This window comes from Buteo buteo, chromosome 12, assembly GCF_964188355.1.
Source record: "Buteo buteo chromosome 12, bButBut1.hap1.1, whole genome shotgun sequence".
Classification (NCBI taxonomy): Eukaryota; Metazoa; Chordata; class Aves; order Accipitriformes; family Accipitridae; genus Buteo; species Buteo buteo.
This window is the reverse complement of record NC_134182.1, coordinates 15,808,416-15,833,169: the sequence shown is the minus strand read 5'-3', so window position 1 is coordinate 15,833,169 and position 24,754 is coordinate 15,808,416.

Below are 24,754 nucleotides of genomic sequence, written 5' to 3'. Positions count from 1 at the left end.
CTCTTTCTTGCTGTCTGGTGCTTTTCTTAATAAAATCTCCTGGAAAACTGGAAAAATTCACCTTTTTATTAAAAACAATGACTTTGGAGAAGAAGTTGGAAGTGTGAGCCCTAACCCTCTACAAGACAAACAGAAGAAAATCACTGTATCTTATTTTTTAGATCTTAAGATTATTTTTTTTTAAGTCCTTCTCAAAATAGCTGGCTAATGACTATTGAATGGTAACCCTGGGCCCTTCTGAAAATACTTTTCTCTGGAAGTCAAACATCAGCTGACATGGTGACTAATTTGCACAGTGTCATATGGTGTAGAGCTATTCAGAAGACCAGAAAATCGTCTAGATATCTTTCATCCTGTATCTTCACTCCTCTTGCATATGCACACACAAAATCCAGTCCTTGATGAATGCATAACACTTGGGCTCTGCTGGAGTTTTGAATACTGCTTTGTTTTTTGGCTCTGATTTTGAACAACTTGCCTGTGCCATAACAGTCTGAGAGGTGCTTGCTGACTCGTTTTTAAAGCATAAACCCAAGCAGCATTTTGGTTTCAGGATGAATGTTTTACACTACCTATCTTTGCTCTATTAGTCAAAGCTGAAAAATTTGTTGACCTAAATAAGTTATTTTATAAGGACTACTTTTTCATTGATAAAGTCATTGAATTATTGTTTGCATATGGGTGGAAACATACTATGTTTCACTTTATGCTGTGCTCTTTCTGTATTATCCTTTGTACTGAACTGAAACAGTGTGTATGCTTCTGCTAAAGAACAAAACATAGCTAGGTGGCTCACCCAGGGCTATCCTGCCTGCCAAAACACAAGGATTTTCTACAAATATGCCACCCTTTTTCCTACCATTAGTAGCCAAATTCAGCTGTGCCAAAGAAAGGTCCTTTTTTTTATGCAACCCACACACCATGGAAGTTGCAGTCATATTTTCCACTAACCACAGAGCTGTGAGTGATGGCACGTGTGTTTTAAATAAAACTGGGAGGAGAACTGATGTAATGCTCTCTGGGATATGTTTTTCTTCTTTTCTTTTTCTTTCCACATCTCCCCCCCACACACACCCCCCGGCCCCCAGCTGTTGGCTGCTATATGGATTCTTTTGTTTGTTTGTTTTGTTTAAGATTTACTTTTTCCTTGCTGCAAACCACAGTGAAGGAACTGTTGAAAAGGGCAGCTCTGACACCTTGAGCTCCAGGATGCATGAATTTCTTTAAAGTCTTTAAAATTACAGGGTGGTGCAATGTACCAGCTTGTATAATCCTAATAGGTTTTTTCCTTGCTTCTCTGGAGGATATAAGTGAATTTAACATGATACTCTGACAGACCACATGAGCAATATGCGTCTTCTTTCTAGTGGCATGTTGAACTGCAACTGTCTGTCTTCAGTGAGATCACAAAATGGTTTTGGAAAAAAAAAAGTATTTCAGTTTTAGTTTAACAAACTGCAGAGAGGCTTGTTCTGGAATGACAAGTGAAACCTGTTCTTCCTCTGCTACTTTTTCTACTGCTGCTTTCAATAATTAAAATAGTTCAGCTTCTGCTTATAATGGCCTGTTTGGGAACATTTAGATTGAGTTTTTATAAATTTTCATGGGGCATTGCTTGGAATGGCTGATTTTTTTTATTTTTTTTTTAAGGGAATAATTCTAAGTAAATTTCTGTGCTTATTAAGGTTTGAATTCAGCTGAAAAAAAAAAAAAGTTCAGCCAGACTGCTTTGTGTCTGGGTATGTGTATCACTTGAAGACCTGCTCCTGTCATACCTGTACAGTGTCTCTGCTCTGCAGCCCCCCTAGGGAGGCTCCAAGGGATGGGTCTTGATCACCTCTTGAGAAGACTTAATAATCAGTATTCCTTAAATCCAAGATGTATTATGCAGTTATGTGAGAGGCCACCATGTCAGCTGGTTTCTTTGTGTACCATTAACAAATGGGAGGTATCTCCAGTTAACTTACAGGGATTGAAGGGTTAAACCCATGCCATTTAGACCTCAAGGTTAAGCCTGAACCCTGAAGGTTAGGATAGCTCAGGTTACCTTGTACTTGCTGTGGAGGAAGAGCACAGCACAATGGATCATCTGGCAGCATAATTCATTAGTTGGAAGCACCTGGTTTGTGTCTGTGCCCCTGGCCACTCCTGATGACGGCACTTAGATTCATAGTCCCATTTTCAAAATAACCTAAGGATACAGAGCCATCTCAGTTTGAGCTCATCTAACCCGGGGCTGACCTGTCTCTTCCCCAATCACTCCTTCCTGCCCTGCTCTTGCCCCAAGACCACGTGTGAAGCTGATTTAGCTTGCTAAGCAAGCTGAAAGCTGTCTGCTTTTTTTTTTTTAAATTTTGAGAATTACCTTTCTGCTAGTGAGGCTGCTTGACACAGCTCTATGTATGGTCAGGAGCGTGCCAGCTGTGGAAGGAGTGGGAGCATGTAGGGGTCCAAGTCAATTTGAGATGTGGTTGCACAGTGGTTTAATCCAGTCTAAATTGTGTCAGACAGTCAATGTAAATAAACCTTTACTGTAGGGGAGGTGGAGAGAGATTTGCCTTGCTTAAGCTGCTATAAGCAAGAGACAGCTGAGGGAGCGCAGAGCGGGATCATTTGTTTGCAGGTCTCTGCTGCAATGTGAAAAATACTCCAAGGAGCTGTCAGAACCAAAGGTCCCGTACTGTGAAAAGTAACAGATCTCTCTTGGATGGTGCTGAAATGTTTTGGGTTTTTTTGACAGCAGATAGTGAGACAATGCAGGGAAAGAAAATGCTGAATAAGCCAGGTTAATAAAGTTTTGACATAACTGTGGTGCCAATGTTCTCTTTCTCCAGAAGCTTGCCCCTACAAAGAACTGAAATATGAGGCGCAGGTCCTTATTCTCATGGCCTAAGATCAGCATGTATAGCAATGAAAATTAAGAGAATATTTAATTTTAACCCACTGGAATAACTGTTTTGTTTGAAACTTTTCTATGGTTCCACAGTGGGGAAAAATCCAGAACTATGTGGCTTTTTTTTTTAAAAAAAAAGCTGTTTAGAAAAGAAAAAAATGCTGATCTTCTTGGGCTTTGGTCTTTGTTATTAATTAAAGTTTGGGGGGTTTTGTGCCCTTATGCTGGCAAGGTCTGCTATTGATAATGGACTAGAATTAGATCTTTTCCAGTAGCTATGTTGTGTTAATATTGAAATACTACATCTTCAACAGAGAAGATGACCTATTCTCCCTGACTGCTGATAAGCACACTCCATACCTCCTGTGAAGATTTAAGATTCTTTCTTAAGAAAAACACAAACTCATCTGAAAATACATATATTTATTAATCGGAGAAGTAGGAGGAACTAATTTCAGAAGAATATCTTTGCCACTTTCAGGGAAAGCAAGTGACATTCAGCCCAAAGAAGCTGCCAGGAAAGCAAGTGTTTTTACAGACTTTTAATAATCCTTAGCGCTTTCTTTGTCAAAGTCAACACCGTCTACCACATGCAGAGCAAAAACCTAGGAGAAAATGCTGTGTGGGGAATGTGGCATAAGCTTGGCAGGAGCTTGTGCACAGAAACTCCTCAGAGCTGGCAGTTATATACCACATTTTGATAAGAGCAGAATAGTGTGGCTGTAAAATATAAAACTGAGACCAAAGCACTGCCATATCAGTACAGCTCAAAACACAGCACTTTACGACTGTTAACAGTACTTTCCCCTGCTCAGCACGTGCTTTAAATGTTAGTTAGACCTGACAGTAGGCTTGTAGGTTATTGTAATACTCCTGCAGTGTAAATGCTATTTATAAGAAGTTATGACTATAATTTATTTACTGGAGGGAGGAGGAGGGGAGCAGACAAAGAGGCAGTTACTTCATACTGCTAAAGTCAGTGACCAAACTGGAATAAAATCCAGGTGTCCCTGAATCTAGTTCTTCCACTTCCAGTTTTTCCACTAAGCTGTATTTAGCGTGACTGTGATGTTATATTTTTATAACTGCACCCCCTTGAGTGGCAGAGATGGAAGCCACATGGATATTTCTCTCAGCAGAATGGAAGGCTTCTTACTCTTCTGTCCTGCTTCCAAGAAGAATAGTAATAAGTTTGACGCTACCATTAGATGGGCTTGTGACTTGATAAATACATGAACAATAATTACATGTTCTTTTTATATGAGCCAGAAAGGCTCACTTTTTTTTCTCTTGTAACACTGAATAAGAAAATTTGAGAATAATAAAACCAAAAGTCATAGTTACTTTGCCTTGCTTACTTTATGTTTTGATATAGCTGAAGATCAGTTTGAAGCCTTTTGTGGGTGGTGGTTTTGGGTGGTTGTGTGGTTTTGGTTTTTTGTGTGTGTTTTTTAGTTGTGTGTGTTGGGGGTTTTTTTGTTGTTTGTTTTTTTCCCAAGAGATAGCATATGCATTTCAACAGCCTCAAGACCTGCGGGATGCATAGATTATGCTCTGGCTTATCTTCCCCAGGGCAAACTGCAGCAGGCTACTCACAGGCACAGTGCAAAGTTATAGCTGTAACACACACGTGCAAACAGTGGGGTCACAGTCCAGTATTCAAAACATATACAAGCTTTGGGTGTGCTGGTGACTTCATGAGCCTCCCTCTTAAATCAGCCAAAATAAACTAGAAAGAAAAATAAATAAGTGCAAGCAGAATAATTTTGAGCTAGGAATGAAGGTGATTTGCAGCATTAAAAATCATATATCTTTGTTCCTAAGTGCAACCTACTTAGCGTCAGATAGATTGGTTTAGTGACCACAATAAGCATTAACGTATTTCCTGTAGAAAAGCATGCTGTATGTAATAAATATTTTTGCTATACTAAAACAGGTTAGTTAACAAATGCTTTCTGTCAATCTATGGGCAATACTTGTGTTGACAGGCAGATAGAAGACTTAGCCATCATTTTGACAAGATGAATCTCAAGCTCTTTTTCTAGCAAAATAATCTTATAGGCTTGGTAACCTTTGTTTAGCTAAGCATGTACAGAGAGAAAAAAGAAAACTTTTTTTTTGTAATCCTGTCAATAAGAACTTATTGTCCGGTTGCTTATTACACCTGGCTTTGTGTGATGGCCTCTAGCCCTAGCTTGCCTTAACAGGAAGAAGTAAAAATTGCATGAGTATATGAATGAGAAGCAAAAGTCTTGCTGCAGACCGAATCCAAATACAGAAAAAGACTTATGAGGTCAGGTTCTGGACAAGCTGTCATGTACAAAGGCTGTCCTCAGGGCCTGATTCTGATCTCATTCCTCTGTAACTTCAGACAAACTCCAATAAAGCTGGTAGTGGCTGCTGTGAGCTGCCATGAGGCCAGGCTTAATTACTATTATATTAATTATAAACAAATATTGTAATGCTTCTGCAGCTTTCAGAAAGTGTCCTCATGTTTTAGTGGTAGCATTGTTGTAGCTGGGGTGGCTTAAGATGCAAGGGCTAATCTACACAAAAAAGAAATTCCATTTCATCATTTGCAATTTAATGGAGTACAAAGAGGCAGGGAAAACACTCTACATAAATACAGATGTCTCCACTTCTGAGGCTTTTCTGTGTTCCTACTACTTAAATGGGGATCAAGAATCATATTGTTCTGTGGGCTCGCTCTTTGTTTACAATAACTTCTTTGAAACTCGATGTTGAAATGGGTTTCCTGGATTGGTTATTGAATTCTGCAGGCTGAGACTCCACTGTGAGCACTGGGAACCTTTGGCTTTTTCCTTAAAACTAGCCCTGGTTTTGAGATTTGAAAAGCAGCTGTATTTTGCTACCACATGGACTTTGTGGAAAGGGCTTGTTTCTCTGCTGCTTTAAATTTCAAGCATAGTATTTGTACCAGTGCAAAAAAGCCTCAGTAAAACTCTTCTCCACCCAAACAGTAGAATTTTACCAGTCCTTTGCATGGCCATAAATGATCAAAGGAAGGGGACGAGTAAATTGGGCCCAATGGTTTTATGGATTCCTGAGCTAGTGACAATGAAATATCGTACAGTTAATGTAAATTGTCAAGGATGACAGTTTAACCTCCTTAACATATACACAGAGACCCTCTTCTTCTTCCTCAAACTGTGCCATGTAAGTCATCCTCAACCAGGCACTGCACAATGTCACATACCTCACGCTGGCTTTTGCCGGCTGTCCATGCAAAACCTCTACTTTCCCTCCGAGTGTGTTTTAAACAGACCAACTCTTTTGCCAAACTCTTCTGCTTATGGTGAGGAGAGTGCCACCCAGAGCATCTGCCAAGAGAAACTGAGCAAATAGGTCCAATTTTAGTGTTATCAATTTGATGCTGTTCTTGATCCATTGTATGTGGGGACAGCAAGCATTTCCATGTGCACAGTGTCATATAGAGCTTCCTATGCTTACTGTACATGAGAGAAGATGGCTTAATGACAGACTTCTAGCCTTTGCTCCAAATGTTGTGGTTTTCTGTTTTTTTTGTTTCATTTTAGTCAGACCCCTGAAGTAATTAGCACACCCTGTGGGTTTTTTGTGTGGTTTCTATCTGAATACCCATGAAGGAGTTAATTAGCTTGTTTGCAGTATCTCATTAATTCATTTTCAGCTGCAAACTTAATTGCTCCTTTATTACTGATGAGTAAAATAGCTTTAGGCTCCCAATTAAAATGGACTTTGATGGATGTATAAGAGCTGGGCTTTCAGCTTGTTGAATGGATGGTGGAATTGCCATTCTGCATCCCATTGTGGCCTGGGCTCCTTCATGGCAATGCTTCTTGGGGACAAACTCCTCCCAGCGGCAGACTTGGTCTTGGAGTTGGAGCCATTAACTTCCCCCAGTGGGAGGGGAATCAAATGGGAGTTAGTGCCTGTAAACCCAGGTGGGTAGGTGAAACCCCAAAATAGATGGAAACCACTGAAAAAAGCTTGTTACTGAGGCAGCTGAGAGATGTACAGAAACAGTAGTCCCCTCTGTTATGAAATGGCGACTCTGCTGAAGTCAAGTTCCCAGTGGTGGAGGTCTGGATTTCTCTCCAGGGCATCCTGAGTTATACTGGAGGGCAAAAACTGTTTTGAGGTGTTTGAGGGTGTATCAAGCATTTGTTCTTGAAAGAATTCTTCTTCCGCCTGGTATATATTTGATGCGCTGGGGTGCATGCACATCAATTTGCTTTTCTGGGCTTTCATTTCTTCTAGGACAGTAGTACTTCCTTTCTAATACATTTTGAGGTTGCTGGATGTCAAGCGTTGTAGAAGAACCAGGGATATTGAAGTTATAAAGAGAAATAGCCATATTAATTGTAAATAAGAAAAAGAAGTTGCAAATCTGTGTCTCACTTCACCCCCTCTCCCCCCCCTTTATGATTCAACATGAAGAATACACAATTTATATTCCCAGTGGTGACTGGCTTGGATCCAATGACCTTTGCAAAAAAATCCATTGCCTGCATGGAAAATGAAGTAAAACAATGTAAGCGTGCTTACTGTGGGCATGTATATTTCTTAACACAATAGGGTCCCGAGACTAGCTGAAGTCTCTGGATTCTTCTGCAAGAAATGATCCCACATGGGAGCTATTGTGATGCTCCCTCTGCTGGCCCTCAATCCGCCTCCATATTTTCTTTGGGAGACCTCGCTTGGGCATTGATCCACAAACAGGAAAATAAGCAAATGAGACATGGTAATGTGAAGGGTTAGTACAGCCCAAAGTGGGGAGACTATGTCTCTGCTTTGAATGGACAAGTACAAAAATAGTCAAGAAAAAGACATCTACCTTCAGATAAGGTGATTACAGATAGCAGGTGGAAGAGCAAAGTCAAGCACTAAAGACTTATATTCCATACGTTTCATTCTAAATCTACTTAAAAGCTATTTTAAATGGTTTGAGTACAATACGTTTTCATGAAAAGGAAATACTGTCAGTCTAGAACTTCATCAGCTGAATTCCACAATGTTTTTAATACTGTAACAGCTTATTTGCTTTGCTCATAAAATCTGAACTCTTTCTGACTTTTCCTTAATTATGGGTTTGGGAAGAATTTCTGTTTCCTGGAATAGTGAAGGGGGAAAATCCAGTTTACTTTAGAAATAACTTCTTTTTTGCTTTTCTCAATCAGAGGGTCACAAGATGAGCAGAGTCTATGACACAAAAATTAGAAGACAAGAAAATGATGGAACACAAATTAAAAAAGAAAAAAAAAGAAATGCTGAAAAGCTTGTGGCAGTGCAGTCTGCTAACAATTTACTCTGGAATTCTCTACGAAAATTTCAATTATTGTTCAATGCATGAGATTTAGCTATGACTATACTTTTTCCAAAGGCCAAAAAGGGGGAACAAAAAGCAGCATCCTTAGATAATACTGTGGCACCTCTGTCCCTGTTTTAACTGAATGCTTGAACACATGCTTGATAAATGTGCTTAGAGAGTCTGCTGATCTAAGCTTTGCTTTGTTACCAACTTTAACGATCGCACAGGCTGACTGGAGTTACTGGAGTTCCTTATGGTTACTACAGTACTGCAGGACAATTGCTTTTCGTTCTCAGAAGTAAGTTGTCTGGCTGCTTCAGGTAGTGTCCCCTTTGACAGAAAAGGGGAGAATGTGTCTTGAAACGAAGGCAGGCTATGGTTATGATCTGTGCTGGGGAGCCCAAACAGTCAAGCTAAACTTTCAATTTTATAAAATGGGAACTGAAGCAACAAGATGCGAGAAAGGGAAGGAGTTGGAAGCAGCTCATATGAGTGCAGGTGAGCAAAGGGCTCACCAGAGACCATGTATGGCTCTGGGTAAGCCTGGGTCCTGCCTGTGGCTTCTTGCTTTCTCTGGGTCCTCATGACTGTTGTGGTTTAACCCCGGCCAGCAATGAGGCACGACACAACTGCTCGTTCACTCTGCCCCCCTGCAGTGGGATGGGGAGGAGAACCGGGGAAAAAAAAGTAACTCATGGGTTGAGATAAGAATGATTTAATAACTAAAGTAAAATAAAATACTAACAATAATAATAAAATATAATAATAATTGTAATGAAAAGGAATATAATAATAATAAAAAAAACACTAAAAGAAAAGACAAGTGATGCACAATGCGGTCGCTCACCACCCGCTGACCAGTGCCCGAGCAGCAATCTGTGCCTCTTGGCCAACTGCCCCCAGTTCATATACTGAACATGATGTTCTGTACTATGGAATATCCCTTTGGCTAGTTCGGGTCAGCTGTCCTGGCTGTGCTCCCTGCCAGCTTCTTGTGCACCTGCTTGTTGGCAGAGCATGGGAAGCTGAGAAATCCTTAACTTAGGATAAATGCTACTTAGCAACAACTAAAACATCAGTGTGTTATCAACATTATTCTCATACTAAATCCAAAACACACAGTACCAGCTACTAAGAAGAAAATGAACTCTATCCCCGCTGAAACCAGGACACTGATGATGAAGCTGCCCTGAAATTGCAAGTTGTTATTCTGGGTGTTGCTGAAAGGAAGTACTGCTCATGGGAACCTCAGTTCCTGGCAAGGGCCCCTTTGCCCTAATTCTGGTAATTCTTTCTGGCCTGTCATCATTACCCCAGTGCCTAGGCAAAGACTCTTAGTGAAATCTCTTTCTGGGTGATGGTCCTATTCGTGGTGCTTTGGCTCCTGTTTCCTTGTAGGCACTGGCTTATATGAGGGAGTCTCATTCAAAATATCTTTCCATGAGGAAGATTTCTTCTTTAAGTGCCCAACTCTGTTCAGGGAAAGTGACTTTTCTCACAGTTCCTGCCCGCTTTCTAGTGGAAACATCGCTTCCATCTTGGTATTCCTGGGCAAGTGCCTCTCTGGCTGTATCTGATGTGTCCTTAACTGCCTTCTTTCCATGCTCGTTTGGTATTTTTTGCTGCTTATCTCTTACACGCATGCTGCTCCAAGCAATAACTCTCAAACCCTCCAGAACCCCCCAAGACACCACAGAACAGCTCTGCTCTCACTCCAGCCCTGTATGTGGCCTGTGTTTTGGGCAATGACTTCTCTAGTTTTGGTTGTCCAGCAGCTTTAATACTTTTTTACACTGCACCTGAATAAATGGTTGTTGCACCCGTCACCTTAATGGTCATAGCCAGTGACCACTTTACTGAAAGGGCTCTGGGGAAGTCCAACAGAAACAGAGGGCCAGACTATGGTGAAATTAAGCAACATAATTCATGGTGTGTTGGACATAAGTTATCATCACTATAGTTTTGTTTTAAAGCTTTTATGTATGCTAGACTTGAGTATCACCACTACTTAAAATTGCACATGGGCATAGATACTCTCCACGTAACCTACCTTCAGACTTACCTAAGACATCTGCAATTTCTTCCAATTTATGTGATTTTGATACAAGATCTGAGGACTCCCAAGAGGCTACTGGGTAATCTAGGCTGAGAAAGATCTGGCCTAAATTCCGCTGCAGTCAATGGCAACCTGATCATGGGCTTTGATAAGCACAAGGCTCATCCCTTCAAAGAAAAAGGCAGTAAAGAGGCATAATGGTGGTGCAGTGAAACACATCTGAAGATGTTTGTCACGACAAAAATATCAAGTGATATTTTTAGTTTGAAAAGGAAGAAAGGGGAAACCTTGCAATGTTTTCATTATTAGGAAAGTTGGTTACACTGTGAGAGGTTTTTGTCACTTGTATGGTAATATCAGTTAATTCCTTTCGAAAAATGGTGTGCCTTGCTAATCTGGACAGATCTGGAGATTATTCTTTGGTATAAATTGGTGTAGCTTTGTGCAGGAGCTACACACTTAGTGGCAGATGAAAATCTGTCCCTTTGTGTCTTTTAGGGGAAAATTTCAACAACTGTATTTCAACAAGTCACATTTTTTTGTATTGTGGAAGCCCCAGGCTTAATACTACTGTTAAACTAATATAAAAGTTTCCTAATTGCTACTCTGATAGAAGACATTTGGCTTATATACTGCACTAGAATGAAGTATTCAGTTATTCAGTGGTGGTGAAGTTATTCAGTATGGTATTTTTCTGTAATGGCATGACAGGGCTTAGATTGCAAAGAGCTTCAGGAAACGTAAGGACAGTTCCCCCTCTGTCTTACTATTATGACTTCCATGTTACTACTATACAGTCGAAAATCTGGTAATAGATGCATATAGAGTTAGCATCAGATCTGGTGGGTGTGAGACCCATCACACTTCACGGAGCTGTGAACTCCTCTGTATCTGCTTCGCACCTCGCTGTTATCATAAAGAGGAGGAGAGTGGCCATTTGCAAAGCCGAGCTCTCTGTGTCCTGGCCAAATCCTTTATAAATGGGCCAATTTCCTTCCCAGATGTTTGATCATGGTGGTGTTGCTGATGTTCCAAAAGACAGCCTGGCAAACGGCTTCTTTTTACTTGCAGGAAGGACCAGCCTTTGGAAATTTAACTCTGAGTTCACTTATTCCTGGGAAAATGAGGCAGATTTCAATGAACAAAGGGCTTCAGACCTTTAATCTTGGTCAGTTATCCCTCATTTTTCCCTTCTGAAATCCAGAAAGGTTATTTAGAAAGCAAAGGACTTCAGTGAAACGGGAAATAAGCTATAGTTATGAAAATATTTTCTAACCAGATAACAGCAATCCAGAAATTGCTTCTGAACTCTGAAGTATTGTCTACAGTTAAATGAGAGTTGGGGCTTTTTTCCTGATAATGAATGTGCTCTTTCTTGTTTTACATATTTAATTAAATCATCATGGAGAATATTAAATACATGATATTTCAGAAATTCATACTGGTTTTGCTGACTGTCCTGGAACCTCTTTTGTCTTTCATTAAGTTTGCCTCTGACTAAATGTTTCTGATGATTTGGGACTGAAGATTAATTGTTGTATTCAACCGTACCCAAGCATGCAAATGTTTCTGGGAAGCTGACTGTAAACTAGGCCATAAGCAACCAGAGTCCCATAGATTATGTCCCAGGGCCAGCTGCTAGGATATTGAAATATGTTATGTTTTGTTGAGAGAGAACACAATGTCTTTCCTGGATGCGCAAAAGATACCTGGGGGAAAATTGCTGGCGAGGCAGCTCTAGGGACACGGGGCCAGAGCCAGAAGAAACTCTGGATGGGAGGTAAAGTTGTAATTATGAAAACTTCTGCTTGCCTGATGCCTAAACTCCTTGAGTCCCCAGGCACTGGGAGCTCTCTTCTACACATGAGTTTCTGCCCAGATGTTCCTTGGTCTCGATGGGGTGAAACAGGCGGGTGCCTTGGTGCACGTGTGGACCCCAGCCCCTGTGTTGGTTGGCCTGCCTGCAATGTGCTGCAATTCTGCATGCAGCGTGGTGGCGGCTGCTGCTTTTAAAACCCTGCTGGAGGGAGAAGGGGCAATGCCCCCTTTATGAGATTGCTCAATGTCTGCAGCATTTGCCCCAGTTTCTCATCTAATCTGATTTCTAAGGACAAAGATTTTGGGTCCTGCTTCTGATCCAGAGGATGCTGCTGCAGGATTGCTTGGAAAGGGGACAGAAACCCTTCTCCCCATGTACCTTAGCCATGAGGGCAGACAGCATGGCTCAGTCTTGCTCTCTTTTCCCTGGCCCAGTGAATGTTGTCTCATGCAAGGCACAATGGCTTAATTAGGAAGGAAAGACATAGAAATCTCTTCTCGCCCTTCAAACAGGCTCCAGCTTGGGCACTGGGGCATGTCCCTGGGGATAGGAGACAGAGGACTGAAGTCTCTCACCTTCCATTTCCCATTTCTATGTGGTTGCTTCAACCACCCCTTTGTTTTATGGATCAGAGAAGGTATCATTGGCTATATGTTAGCAGAAAACATGAAGTCCAGGGCAACTTTTGAAGGAAAGGGTGTAGTTGGGTATCTTCAGGGCATGCTTCATTGACACAGAGTGAAATAGCACATGGAAAATGCCCACCTGGCCTCTGCCCTTGCTTGTTATGAAGAGTGCCAACATCAACCAGAGCTGCCTGTGTGTGGCAGCTACAACCTGGGGTGCTGGATGCTGTTCGTGCAATGGTCTCAGAGGCACGGTGCTTAACAATGTTCCTGGAGTCGACTGTGGGGCCAAGTACCTGTTTTTTAATATTTTTGTAAAAAATTTTAGGCATCCTTTTACCTCACTAATGGGTGCATTGCTGGCAGCTTTTTAATTTCACTGAGTGCAGAGGCTGACTTTCTTTCTCCACAGAAAGCAGGAGAAGCTCTACCCAGAGAAGGTGCTGGTGGTGGTGTTTCTGACTCAGGCCTTCTTGCAGATGTTTGTCCCAGCTGTTCTGTGTGAGGGCTTCCCTTGGCAAGCTCGCCTTGAGTTGTGTCGCTCGCTGTTCCTGCACTGCTGCTTGGCCCCGTGCGACGGGTAGACCACACAACCATAACCTCTTCCTCTAGCAAACAGTGGTAAAAATATTGCAAGGAGCGAACTGTGGTGGTCTTCCCCTGCTTTCCTTTGAAGACTTTCTCCGAATACCTGTAAGTTGGACAGAAACAATAAATCACAGCACATGTCTGCAGCCTGGGATCTCTCTGTTGACATGCTGGATTTAGCATGCCTGACACGTATCACTCAGTACGGCTGGGGCAAAGAGTATGCCAATAAAGGTCATGGGGGGTGGAAGAAGTTGCTGTCCCAGTTGTTTCTTACTGCTTTTCCACTGGAGATTGCGAGCTGATAAAGCCGGAGGTGGAATAGGATGAGTATGTGCATCTCAACTGCTTCTGGGCAAGCAGCAGTGGCTCAGGCAGCCTTCGTCAGCAGATTGTGCCAGAGGGTTTCTCAGCGGTGATACAGTTGTGTCAATCCAGCAGCTTCTCACCACTGAAAGGGATGTCCCCCCTCTTCCCTCCCACTCTGCAGCTGTGGTCCTGCCTCCTTCTTGCACAGGGAGTAGCACCTGTCTGATCTGTTGGTTTAGCTCACTTGATAAGCAGAAAAAATCTTAGGTTTTGGGGGGGCTGAGTTTGGGTTTTTTTTGTGGTGTGTTGTTGTTTTGTTTTGCTTTTTTCCTTTCTAGGTTTAGTAAGCTCTGGGAGGTTGGTAAGTAGGGGAGCCTGTGCAAAGAGGCAGTAGGAGTGGTAAGAAGGGAGGATTGCCCCTTTAGTCAACAGTAGCTGTTAGACCAAGCTCAGCTGCGGTGGCAACCACAGCCTAATTAAACAGCAGTCTGTGGCGTGCTCAGCATTTTCCCCTTCTCTGAATGCCACAGAGTGTAGACTGAGTTGCACATCTGCAATGCCAGGAAGAAATCTACTTCTGCACGAACTGAAACTTGCTAATTATCTCTTATTTTTATGGAATACCTTTTACAGTTTCTTTGCTGTATATCTTTCCATTTTTTTCTTTTTTTCTTAGCCACAGAGAAGAAGAAATAAAAGTTTTTTAAAAGGAAAAAAATCCTGACAGACAAAATATTTATGCTCAGTGACTAATGCAACTAAATTCATTGGGTATTTTTTGTTTGGTTAGGAAAACAAGTCTTTCAAAGATAAAAAAAAAAAAAGTTGGCACAGATTGCCAGTTCAGATGGCTATTTTTGCCAGTAAATAAATAAATTCACATAGGTAATTTTAAGCCACTTCAGACCCCACAGGTCAGAGAGGTGGAAAGCCATTCCTTGAGTTTTAAGATGTTTGTGAAAATAATTCCCTTTGTCCTACAAGGAGAGTTAGCAGATCTGCTTACAGATGTTCCAGGTGGTTTCACTGAAGGACATGTGGGGCTGGACTTGCCTTTGCATACACAAAGGGCAATAAAACAGGCAGTCAAATGGTCAGAGAGGTCCCCATAAACATATGAAAGTTTAATGCTTGGTTTATGTAGCAGGCCTCGAATGTGTGTAGAAGATGGGTATAAGCTGGGCTGCCAGACTTGGAAGCAATGTGGGCACGAACACATACTTGGTTTTCCAGCTCTGCTCTGAGGACAGTAATAAACAGGGGGAAGGAAGGGGGACCAGAAAATGGGTAACATTTTAAACCAGTGGTTTGTGAGCGTTTGGTGTGTGAATTCCCTATAGAAAAGGGAAGATGCATGGCGTTCGGTTTGTTTCGGTTTTTTTGCAATCCCATCGTTTAACAAAGCAAGCACCAGGGCCTCAAACAAGCAACAGCTTCTGCCATTGATGCCTTTAATAGGACTGTGCTGGTAATAAATTACAGCAATGAGCTTGTTAGCAGAGTCCAGGCCTTAAACACTTGCTTAGTTACGGTAGCTATAGCTCCAGATCATCAAAGTGCTCGAGGCGACCCAACGCCTGTGACTGGAGAGCTCCTCTAACCCAGGCTCTGCCAGGGGAAGGGGCAGGATTTCTATCTCTCTGCCTTACAGCGCTGTTAGTAAAAAGGCTCAGCAGCACTCAGCACAGCTCTGCTGCAAAGATAAGTAGTGACAGCATTTTTTCCTTTTTTTTTTTTCTTTTAATGTATTAATTTGATCTCCTGTTAAGGTGTGCACTGACTAGTTGAATATAGAAAAACCTGCCTGAGCCTATTCTGCAGGCAGAAAACATCTTATCTTCAGTCTTCCATGAAAAGACTTAGATGAAACAGAAGATGGGAGCTTGTTTCACTCAATACTAATCACAGTAATGTAATATGTATTTGCTTTTCTCAATTACAGGCCTGAAATGGGAAGCTCTAGGGAAAACATTTTTTTCCTTCTCTCTGACAATCTTATCACTTTAATGCTCCCTGCTATTTATACACGAAGGAAGGGAAAAGAGGGGCTGATAGCATAAAGCACCGTGACCCAGGCTTAGAGCAACAAAAGATGAGGAAATTCAGCAGCAGGTCCATAGTCACAGGCTGCTGCGTGCAGGCGAGGAGGAGGAAGCAGAAGCTCACAGCTGCGTCTTCTGGCTCAGTGCAACCGAGGGCCTCCTTTGCTGGTGATGTGTCAGCGCGTGTATGCTTGGTGGTTAGGTCTGATGGCTTCATCTGGCCGGCTCCAAAATTTCAGTCACATCTGGTGTGCTTCTGACCTGGGGCAGAGCTGGAAGAACTGCCCAGGAGGGGAAAACCAGGGGCCAGGTGGGGTCCCTGCACCTCTGCAGCACAGCCGCAACCTCAAGCATCTCTGCCGCTTTCCCTAGGTCAGACCATGGTTTCTCTCGGAGGGGTGCCAGTGGCTTTTCCAACCCCCTTCACCCACAGCCTTTGCAGCATGAAGCACAGTGAGATTGTTGCTCGCCATGGGGGTGGGAAGAGGAGGAAGAAGGTTTGCGCAGCTCCTGCTGGGAGTAGGGGAGAACATGGGGTGCCTGTGGAATGGGAGGTATCGGGGAATGGGATGGGTGGTGCAGGGATGTCCCCAGGGGAGGTCTGGAGCAACTGTGAGATGGAGGGACCTCAAGAGGTTATGGGGTGGGAAGGAAAGGCCGGAAAGTCAGCAGCTCACTGTATAGCTACACTTGGGCTGACGTACCAAGTGCATTGCTTTCAAATGGGTAAACCAAATCACTGCACTTGGCTATGTTTGGAGGGACATGTCTGACCAGCTGTGTGCTTCATTACTGTCCTTTTCTTATGTAGGGTCTAGTCCAAGCTCCAGTCAAGTCAGCAGAGCCTTGTTGACTTAATGGATTGTGCCTTTTAGGGTCAAGTTATTTTTTCCACAAATATCTTAGAATTTGGGTGGTGGGTGGGAGGGCAACAGGCCAGCCCTGCTTCCTTTCCTTGCAATTAATTTTGGTCAGTGGAAGTTTTGTTCTTTTCAGAAACGATCTTTTTTTAAAACCAGAACATTTGTTTTTGCAGAAGAATGCTTACTTTTTTAGAAAACTTTTAATGATCGAATTGAAAAAACAATACAGATAATTTTTTGTGGTTTTACATTTCTGTTTTATTATTTTTTCTTGTCTCCCTTTTAGGAAGCTAAAAAGGGAAGGAATGGAAGGAGTAATTATAAACTTCTTTTTCAAGAAGAGGCTTTTGAAACTGAGCATCTTGAAAGTCCCAAACTAAAAAACAGTGTCACCAACTTCTTCCCTGTGACGTTGCACATATTAAACTTAGGTAGAGTTCACAGGAATTTTAGGCAGTCACCCAGGAGGAGAAAGAATCATGGAATGGTTTGGGTTGGAAGGGACCTTTAAAGGTCACCTAGTCCAACCCTCCTGCAGTGAGCAGAGGCATCTTCAAATAAATCAGGTTGCTCAGAGTCCCTTTCAACATGACTGTCCTGCTCTCAGCTGGGATAGAGTTAATTTTCTTTCTAGTAGCTGGTATAGTGTTGTGTTTTGGATTTAGTATGAGAAGAATGTTGATAACACACTGATGTTTTCAGTTGTTGCTAAGTAGTGTTTAGACTAAGTCAAGGATTTTTCAGCTTCTCCTGCCCAGCCAGCAAGAAGGCTGGAGGGGCACAAGATGTTGGGAGGGGACACAGCCAGGACAGCTGACCCGAACTGGCCAAAGGGGTATTCCGTACCATGGGATGTCATGCCCAATATATAAACTGGGTGAGTTGGCCTGAGGGGGGGATTGGCGCTCAGGAACTAACTAACTGGGCATTGGTCAGCGAGTGGTGAGCAATTGCATTGTGCATCACTTGTTTTGTATATTCCAATCCTTTTATTATTATTATTGTAATTTTATTATTGTTGTTATTATCATTATTAATTTCTTCCTTTCTGTTCTATTAAACTGTTCTTATCTCAACCCATGAGTTTTACCTTTTTCTTTCTGGTTCTCTCCCCCACCCCACTGGGTATGGCAGGGGGAGGGAGAGAGTGAGCAGCTGTGTGGTGCTTAGTTACCAGCTGAGGTTAAACCACAAAAATTACCTTGAATGTTTCCAGGGATGGGGCATCTACTACCTCTCTGGGCAACCTGTTCCAGTGTTTCACCACCCTCATTGTAAAAAAACTTCTTCCTTACGTGTAGTCTAAATCTACCCTCTTTCAGTTTAAAACCATTACCCCTTGTCCTATCACTACACTCCCTGTTACAGAGTCCCTCCCCATCTTTCCTGCAGGCACCCTTTAAGTACTGGAAGGCTGCTACAAGGTCTCCCTGGAGCCGTCTCCTCTCCAGGCTGAACAACCCCAACTCTCTCAGCCTGTCTTCATAGGAGAGGTGCTCCAGCCCTCTGATCATTTTGTGGCCCTCCTCTGGACTCACTCCAACAGGTCCATGTCCTTCTTATGTTGGGGGCCCCAGAGCTGAATGCAGTACTCCAGGTGGGGTCTCACCAGAGCGGAGTAGAGGGGCAGAATCTCCTCCCTCAACCTGCTGGTCATGCTTCTTTTGATGCAACCCAAAATGCAATTGGCTTTCTGGGTTGGGAGCACCCATCATCCACCAGTACCCCCAAGTCTTTCTCTGCAGGGCTGCTCTCAATCCCTTCATCCCCCAGCCTGTACTGATACTGGGGGTTGCCCTGACCCATGTGTGGGACCTTGCACTTGGCCTTGTTGAACTTCATGAGGTTCACATGGGACCACTTCTCTAGCTTGTCCAGGTCCCTCTGGATGGCATCCCTTCCCTCAGGTGTGTCAACTGCACCATGAAAGGGAGCTTCAGCTTGTCCAGTTCCCTAGTTAATTTGAAATCCGTGAAAAAAAGTTCTCTGTTGACATCCATTTCAAATTCAGCAGGTCACTGTCAACAGGACAGCTCAGAACTGGAAGATTACTGAACTGGAAATATGATTCAGAGTTAAGATGCAGTATTTCATTGGGGTGGCTAATGTATTGGTGAACACATACAAAGATGCTAAAGAAGGCTACAGGTAGATATCAAGGTCTTATTCACTCCTAAAATTACTAGCCTGTCTTGTATATTCAAGCTTCCGGTTTTCCATTTAAACCAATATTTATACAGAATGAAAATATTCACACTATAAAATTTTTAATATATAAACCCCACTATCCTCCTAATTATTCAGTCAGCTGTTTGGATGTGCACTGACAGAGACAGTATAAAGAAACAGTGGCTTGAGTGTTTTTTAGTGTGAAGGGTGTTTTTATCTATGTTAGCAACTGTTCAGTAGGCAGCAAGCCCTTAATAATAAATATTTTCTTATCCTGATTTTGTTTTATTTTTTCCTGTTTCCTTATTTCTACAGCTTGCCCATCAGCTTCATGCCAATCTTGGTGAGCCTCATCTGAGGGATCAGAAGCAATGAAAACTGTCCAGGTTCTGGGTGGGTTTTTTTTTTCTACCGCATAGCTTTGTTTATAGGATTTTTTTATTTCTATAAAGAGCCTTTCATTGCAGAGAAGCCCCGGCACCTTTAGTGGATTTACTGAGAAGTACCAAGCCATTTCTTAATGTGTTGCAAAAATACAGCCACCTCTGAGGAGGAGGGTGTTATTTTTGCAGTTTGGGACAAGGTGTAAGACAAAAATATCTGCCTGAACTCAGAGCATGCAGCACAGGGAGGTGAATTTCTAGGATGTTGTTAGGTTTCTGGAGTTAAAAGAGGATGTAGAAGGGCTCTGTGTGTTTAGGTACTATCTCGGGTCTTATCTGAAACATGGCACCTTCCTGACCCCTTTTCTCATGTTATAAAATTGGGTATAGGTTTGGGAAACAGCATGCAGTCTGTTGGGTCATAAAGTAATCCTTCTCCTTGGTGGCTCCCTCTAAAATACTAACCGGCTTGAAAAATATTGATCCTTTCAGTGTGGTGTTTCAGAAGGGCTGACCATGCAACTGGGAGCCCATAGCCAGCAAAGCACAATGAAATTTCAGTGCATAGAAGGCTCTGCTCGTGCTGAGGTAATGAAGGACCCCACAGCTGTGTTCCTCCAAGGTTTCTCATAGTAATTTTCCATGAAGCTATGGAAAAATATTTATCCTTCCTTCTATAAACATGTCTGTAGGAGATTTAAGGGAAGGCATGCGTGCAGACACACAGAGAAAAAGTCCCCTTACATAGCCATAATTAACAAAATGTCTATGTTTTAATATTCCAGGTGGTTACAAAAAACCTCTGTGTTTTCTTTGTCACCCACTCCATTTTTGTGTGTAATTAGACACAATATATGTAGTAGAGAGGTCTAAGGTTCTTGCCTCCTCTGTGGCAATCCATGTACTGGGAGGACCATCCTCTGGGATAATATAGATTAAAGAAACTGTACTTATTTAGTGTCCTTCAGTAAGTCTGGGGCGCAGAACACAAAAATAAATGCTTATGAGGATGACCCACCTCTCTTTTTATTGCCTCCTTGCTCACCTATATCTGGATTTCTTGTCTCTCCTCTCAGGAGCAGTCTTCACACGCTTCCCACCTCCATGTAATCAGCAGTATTTCATTGCAGCAAGGCCCTTATTAATAGCGAGGCTGGTGCTTTTATCTGCAATTATGTCTCCCCAGCATCTTGCCAACATGCACAGTAAGGTAAAAAGGGAGAGCTGAGCACATGCATACCCTCAAATGGAAAGCTGTGTTTATGTGGTTGTGGTTATGGTCGGACAGTAACCAGCTTTGCATTCCTGGGCATACACAAGAGATGTGTCTGAATTTTCTGAGTCTGCTAGCTCTCTCAGCATTATTTCAACAAAAGGTCTTTGATCAGGTCACAGAGTGCGAGATAAGAAAAAGTCCTTTGGGCAGGCACTGTTTCTTTTGCTGATTCACAGATATAGGACCTAAACAGGTGGGCACAGATGAAGGTGACTTTTCTATAGGAGGTAGAATCTGAACAAACTTCCTGAGTCTAAGTGGGGATGGACTGGCCATTACTGGAGCAAATCTTTCTTCAAGCCCAGTCAAGTCTAAAAAAAAAAACAACCAACCAACCAACCAACCTGAAAACCCCAAACCCCACAACCAAAAAACCCCCCAAACCAACAACCTAAGCTATCATGTAGAGTCATTCAGACGTATAATACCAGTTTTGTGAAGAATCATGCCACTTTGAAATTTGTTCCTGATCTGCAGTTGAAATGAAAATTATAATTTCTGAGAGTTCCTTACTCACCATCATTTTCTCACAGTTTTAATTTCTGAATTTTTGTCTGTTAGATGTTCAAAATAGTGTCAAGGTACCTCAGTGCCAAACACTTGATATTTTGACTTAGAATAGGAATGGTATTTCAATCAACAGATGAATTGAAGTCATAACAGGATTTCTAATAAACAAACAACCCCCTCCCCCCCTGAGTAATTCAGCTATTCTGTGCTGATATTGTAGGCAATAGTATAGGAATAAGAAACACAAAAGGTCATATAATGGGATTTTAAATGACGTTTCTTAAGTTTCCTCAATTAAATTTTAAATACTCTTTCCTGTGGGGCTTTCCCTAGCATTAATTGAATTTTAAGAAGAAATTGTGGTTTTATCAAAACAGACTTTTGGAAAGCTAATCCAACCATAGTTAATACTCATCAGCTGGGGGTTTTCCCTTTCTTGCTTTTGGAGAATGCTGGTTGTTGGGTTTGGTTTTTGTTGTTTTTTTTACCAAAACATCAAATTTAAATAGTGAAAACTTGTAATTGTTAAAAAGCCTCTGGCAAGGAGGAGACCACTAGGAGTTCTAGTCCTGATATCGTGATGAATTTCTGCTTGGAACATTTATCACCTGTATCATAAATGGGGATATCATGGGCCATAACCACATCCTGCTGTGAACTGCTGTGTTATGCAGGCCAGAGGACTCGGCTGCTTCTGTAAGAGGAGGATTATGCCTTCAACAATTACGAAGTCGTCAGCCTTGGTAAGGAAGCTCAGGTGACAGTGTGCTATCCCACTCCAAGCTAAGCTATTCTACTGATACTTTTTTTTCAGCTCAGAACTTGTTGCCCTCTTTTGGTCTGAATATTATTTTTGTTTCAGCTTCTAGACACTGTCTTTTTCTACCAGATTACAGATCTATATGACCTCTATGACTATTCAAGTTCCTTCTTGGTAACTGGAAATTGTAAAACATATTTAACTTTCATTTTGATGTGCTATGTTGGTCCTCTTGCATCTATCAATGTCAAGCCTCTCCATATCTCCAGACTTGCACTTGGCCAGTAACAGTCTCATTAGATCTGGGAACACAAGGGAGCCCCATTTTTTTACAATGTTCCTAAATGTAGGACTTGCTTTAGCATCATGCTATTGAGATGAATTTACTATGGAAGCTGTTAGAGAACAGGCCAGAAGACTGATCAGTCTTTGTTAGTTACTGCTTACCATGATTTTGTCACTTTCAAAACCATGTTACCTGCGGTTATTTTCTATGTACTTATTTCCCTGGGTTGTTAATATGGGTATCAGAGTGTATTGAGCACAACCTGGACAGCTGCAGGATTTCACTAGAAATGCATCCTCTGGCCGAAGGCCACCATGCTGCTGGTCTGTACTGCCCTGTGTGAGCCTTAGGTGGATTATGAAGAACTGTTCATTTTAGTGAGACTCTGTACAGCACAGGGAGCTGCCATTGTAAAGCACCTTGCGAAATCACAGGTCTAGATCAGAATTTCTGTAAGACAGAGATCACATTGCCACTTCTGTATTTTACATATTGTGCCCAAAATCTTGCAGTGTAATTATTATAGGGGAAATTACTATATTCTGCCTGCCACAGAAATTCCCTTTCCCACGAGGGGCAGTATGTTTGAAGAAAACTGTCTCCAGGGTTGTTGTTCTCCTTTGCCTGTGCCTGATACTTCTGACTTAATAGCACTTGGCAGAGCTGAATTTCACCTTTGCTTGCTCAGGGCTGACTACTGTTGATTCCAACTTACAACACATAATGAAACTGGGGATCTTATTGCCACAAGGAATCAACACAGCTCAAGGTCTTAGCAGGATCCTAGAAAGAAACAGAAGCTCATTTGTATGCAAGCAGATAAATAAGAAAATCCATGACTGTGTAAAGAAGGTACTGGCCTGTCATACACAAGACCTGCTACTTTTTCTAGGTTGCCATCACTCCTCTTTCATCCCTTCCTGCTTTACTTTTCCTCTTCTCCTCCTTCCTCTAGCATACCATAGGGCTTGAGTCTACCTACATTTTAATTTGTACAACAGCTATATGGTATCAAACAATATTTTAGCTGATTCTCATTGTAATATAAATAAAAAGTACTATTCAATTTCTGTGACCAATATATAAAATTAATTCAGAGGAAGGAGTTTTTAGTAAAATGATCAAACTGCATGTTCAGTCAGCAGCAGAAGGCAAATGATTTAAGTTAGACAGTTGTAGCCATTCCTCTCTTCTTATGGGATTTACACCCATGTAACTGGGGAATGTGCTGAGCCCTGTGCCTCGCTGTCTACTACTTCTAGTAGCCCTTCACTTTTATATTGGCTAAGCCTTATTTAAATATTGGCCCTGTCAAGCTGGGAAGAAACAGAAAGGACAACTGTGAGAATGAGGTAAAATATGATGTAACGATGAGAAAATAAACATGGTACAGGAAAGGCAAGAAAGTCGAGCTCAGTAAAAGCTGTAGAACGAGCTGGCAATCTTTGGGCGGAAGGTTTTTCCAATGGAAAATGCTGATTCATCCAGCCCTTTGCAAAAAGGTGTTAATTTCAAATAAACCTTATTTAGAAGGAGTGATTGAAAACCATTTCCATAACATTACAGCCTACCTTTGAAGGTTTGAAATTACTTCGGTTTTGTCTTTAGTATTATTCAGTCTGTTTTGAAATTTTGATTGGCTGGGATTTTCAATTTCTGTTTAGCTTTTGCTCTTTTTCAGAATGGATTTGTTAATTAGCAGTGTTTGATTTCTTTTTTTTAAACAGAAATGCTGGCTTTTCCCACAAAGGAAAAAAAAAATAGGTTATGCAAGTCAATTATAAGGAGAGGGTAGTTGAGCAAGAGTAACCTGAAGGGAAAAGGTGACAAAGAAAGTAGAGAAAATCTTGTACAACGGTACCTACAGCAGTACCTGATGCTGAACCAGGTGTTTGGGTGGCAGGATGTCCAGGGCACCCAGCACTGGATGTACGTAACTGACTGTCAGGGTATTTCAGTGAGAGCGCAGCCCTGCATGGTGGCCAGTGAAGTCTGTCACTGGGTTTCAGCAGGAAAAACCTGAGCTGCTCTTTCCCCGTGAATTTCTTGATCTCAGTTTGCCTTTTGAAAGCCAAGAGAAGGAGGATTGTCCCAACAGGCCACAGCCCCTTCCCATGGCACAGGACGGCAAACTCACTTTCCTGCTTGGTGTCTGGACTCTTCAAAGCTTGAAAGGAACTAGCAGGGTTGATCCGCCTATGTTACTGGCATTTGTACATTTAACCTCATGGTCCTGCGGGGCTCACTGTGTGATTTCTGGCCACTCAGGGGTGACCATCCCAGAACACTGCTAGAACACACTGCACTTCCTTACAGCCAGGACAAAGCAGGTAGGGAGACCGACCTTGGAGGCCAGAATAGGAAAGAAGGATGAAAAGTGGCATATTTTTGTACACTGGCTTCTAGCCAGATGAGTAACAGCCACTTTTCATTTAAAATACAGGTAGGAACAACCAAGGAAGGCTTGGGTGGGGGGCAGGGGTAACACTGTGGTGTTTTGCTCGGGGAAACTAAGCCAGAGAGAAACAGTAAATGCCAGCCAGACATAGCTATTGAAGCCTGTTTAAATGGCCCTAAAGGAAGAAAAAAATTGAGAAAAGTTTATTGTGTTAAGTACTCACTGCATGAGGCTTGAAGCTTGGCAAAGGAACTATCTTTCGAGTCTTTGTTCAAAAAAGTAGGACTTTGAATTCCTTTTTTCTTTTTTTTTTTTTTTTTTCCAGAAACATTATTGCATCAATGAAAGAACAGACTCTGTCATCAATTTTTCCACTTAATGGAAACAATTTTGGCTAACTGCCTGGGGTCAGCAAAGACTGAGATTTCATATGCTGCTGTTTCGCTTCCACAGCACATAGAGTGT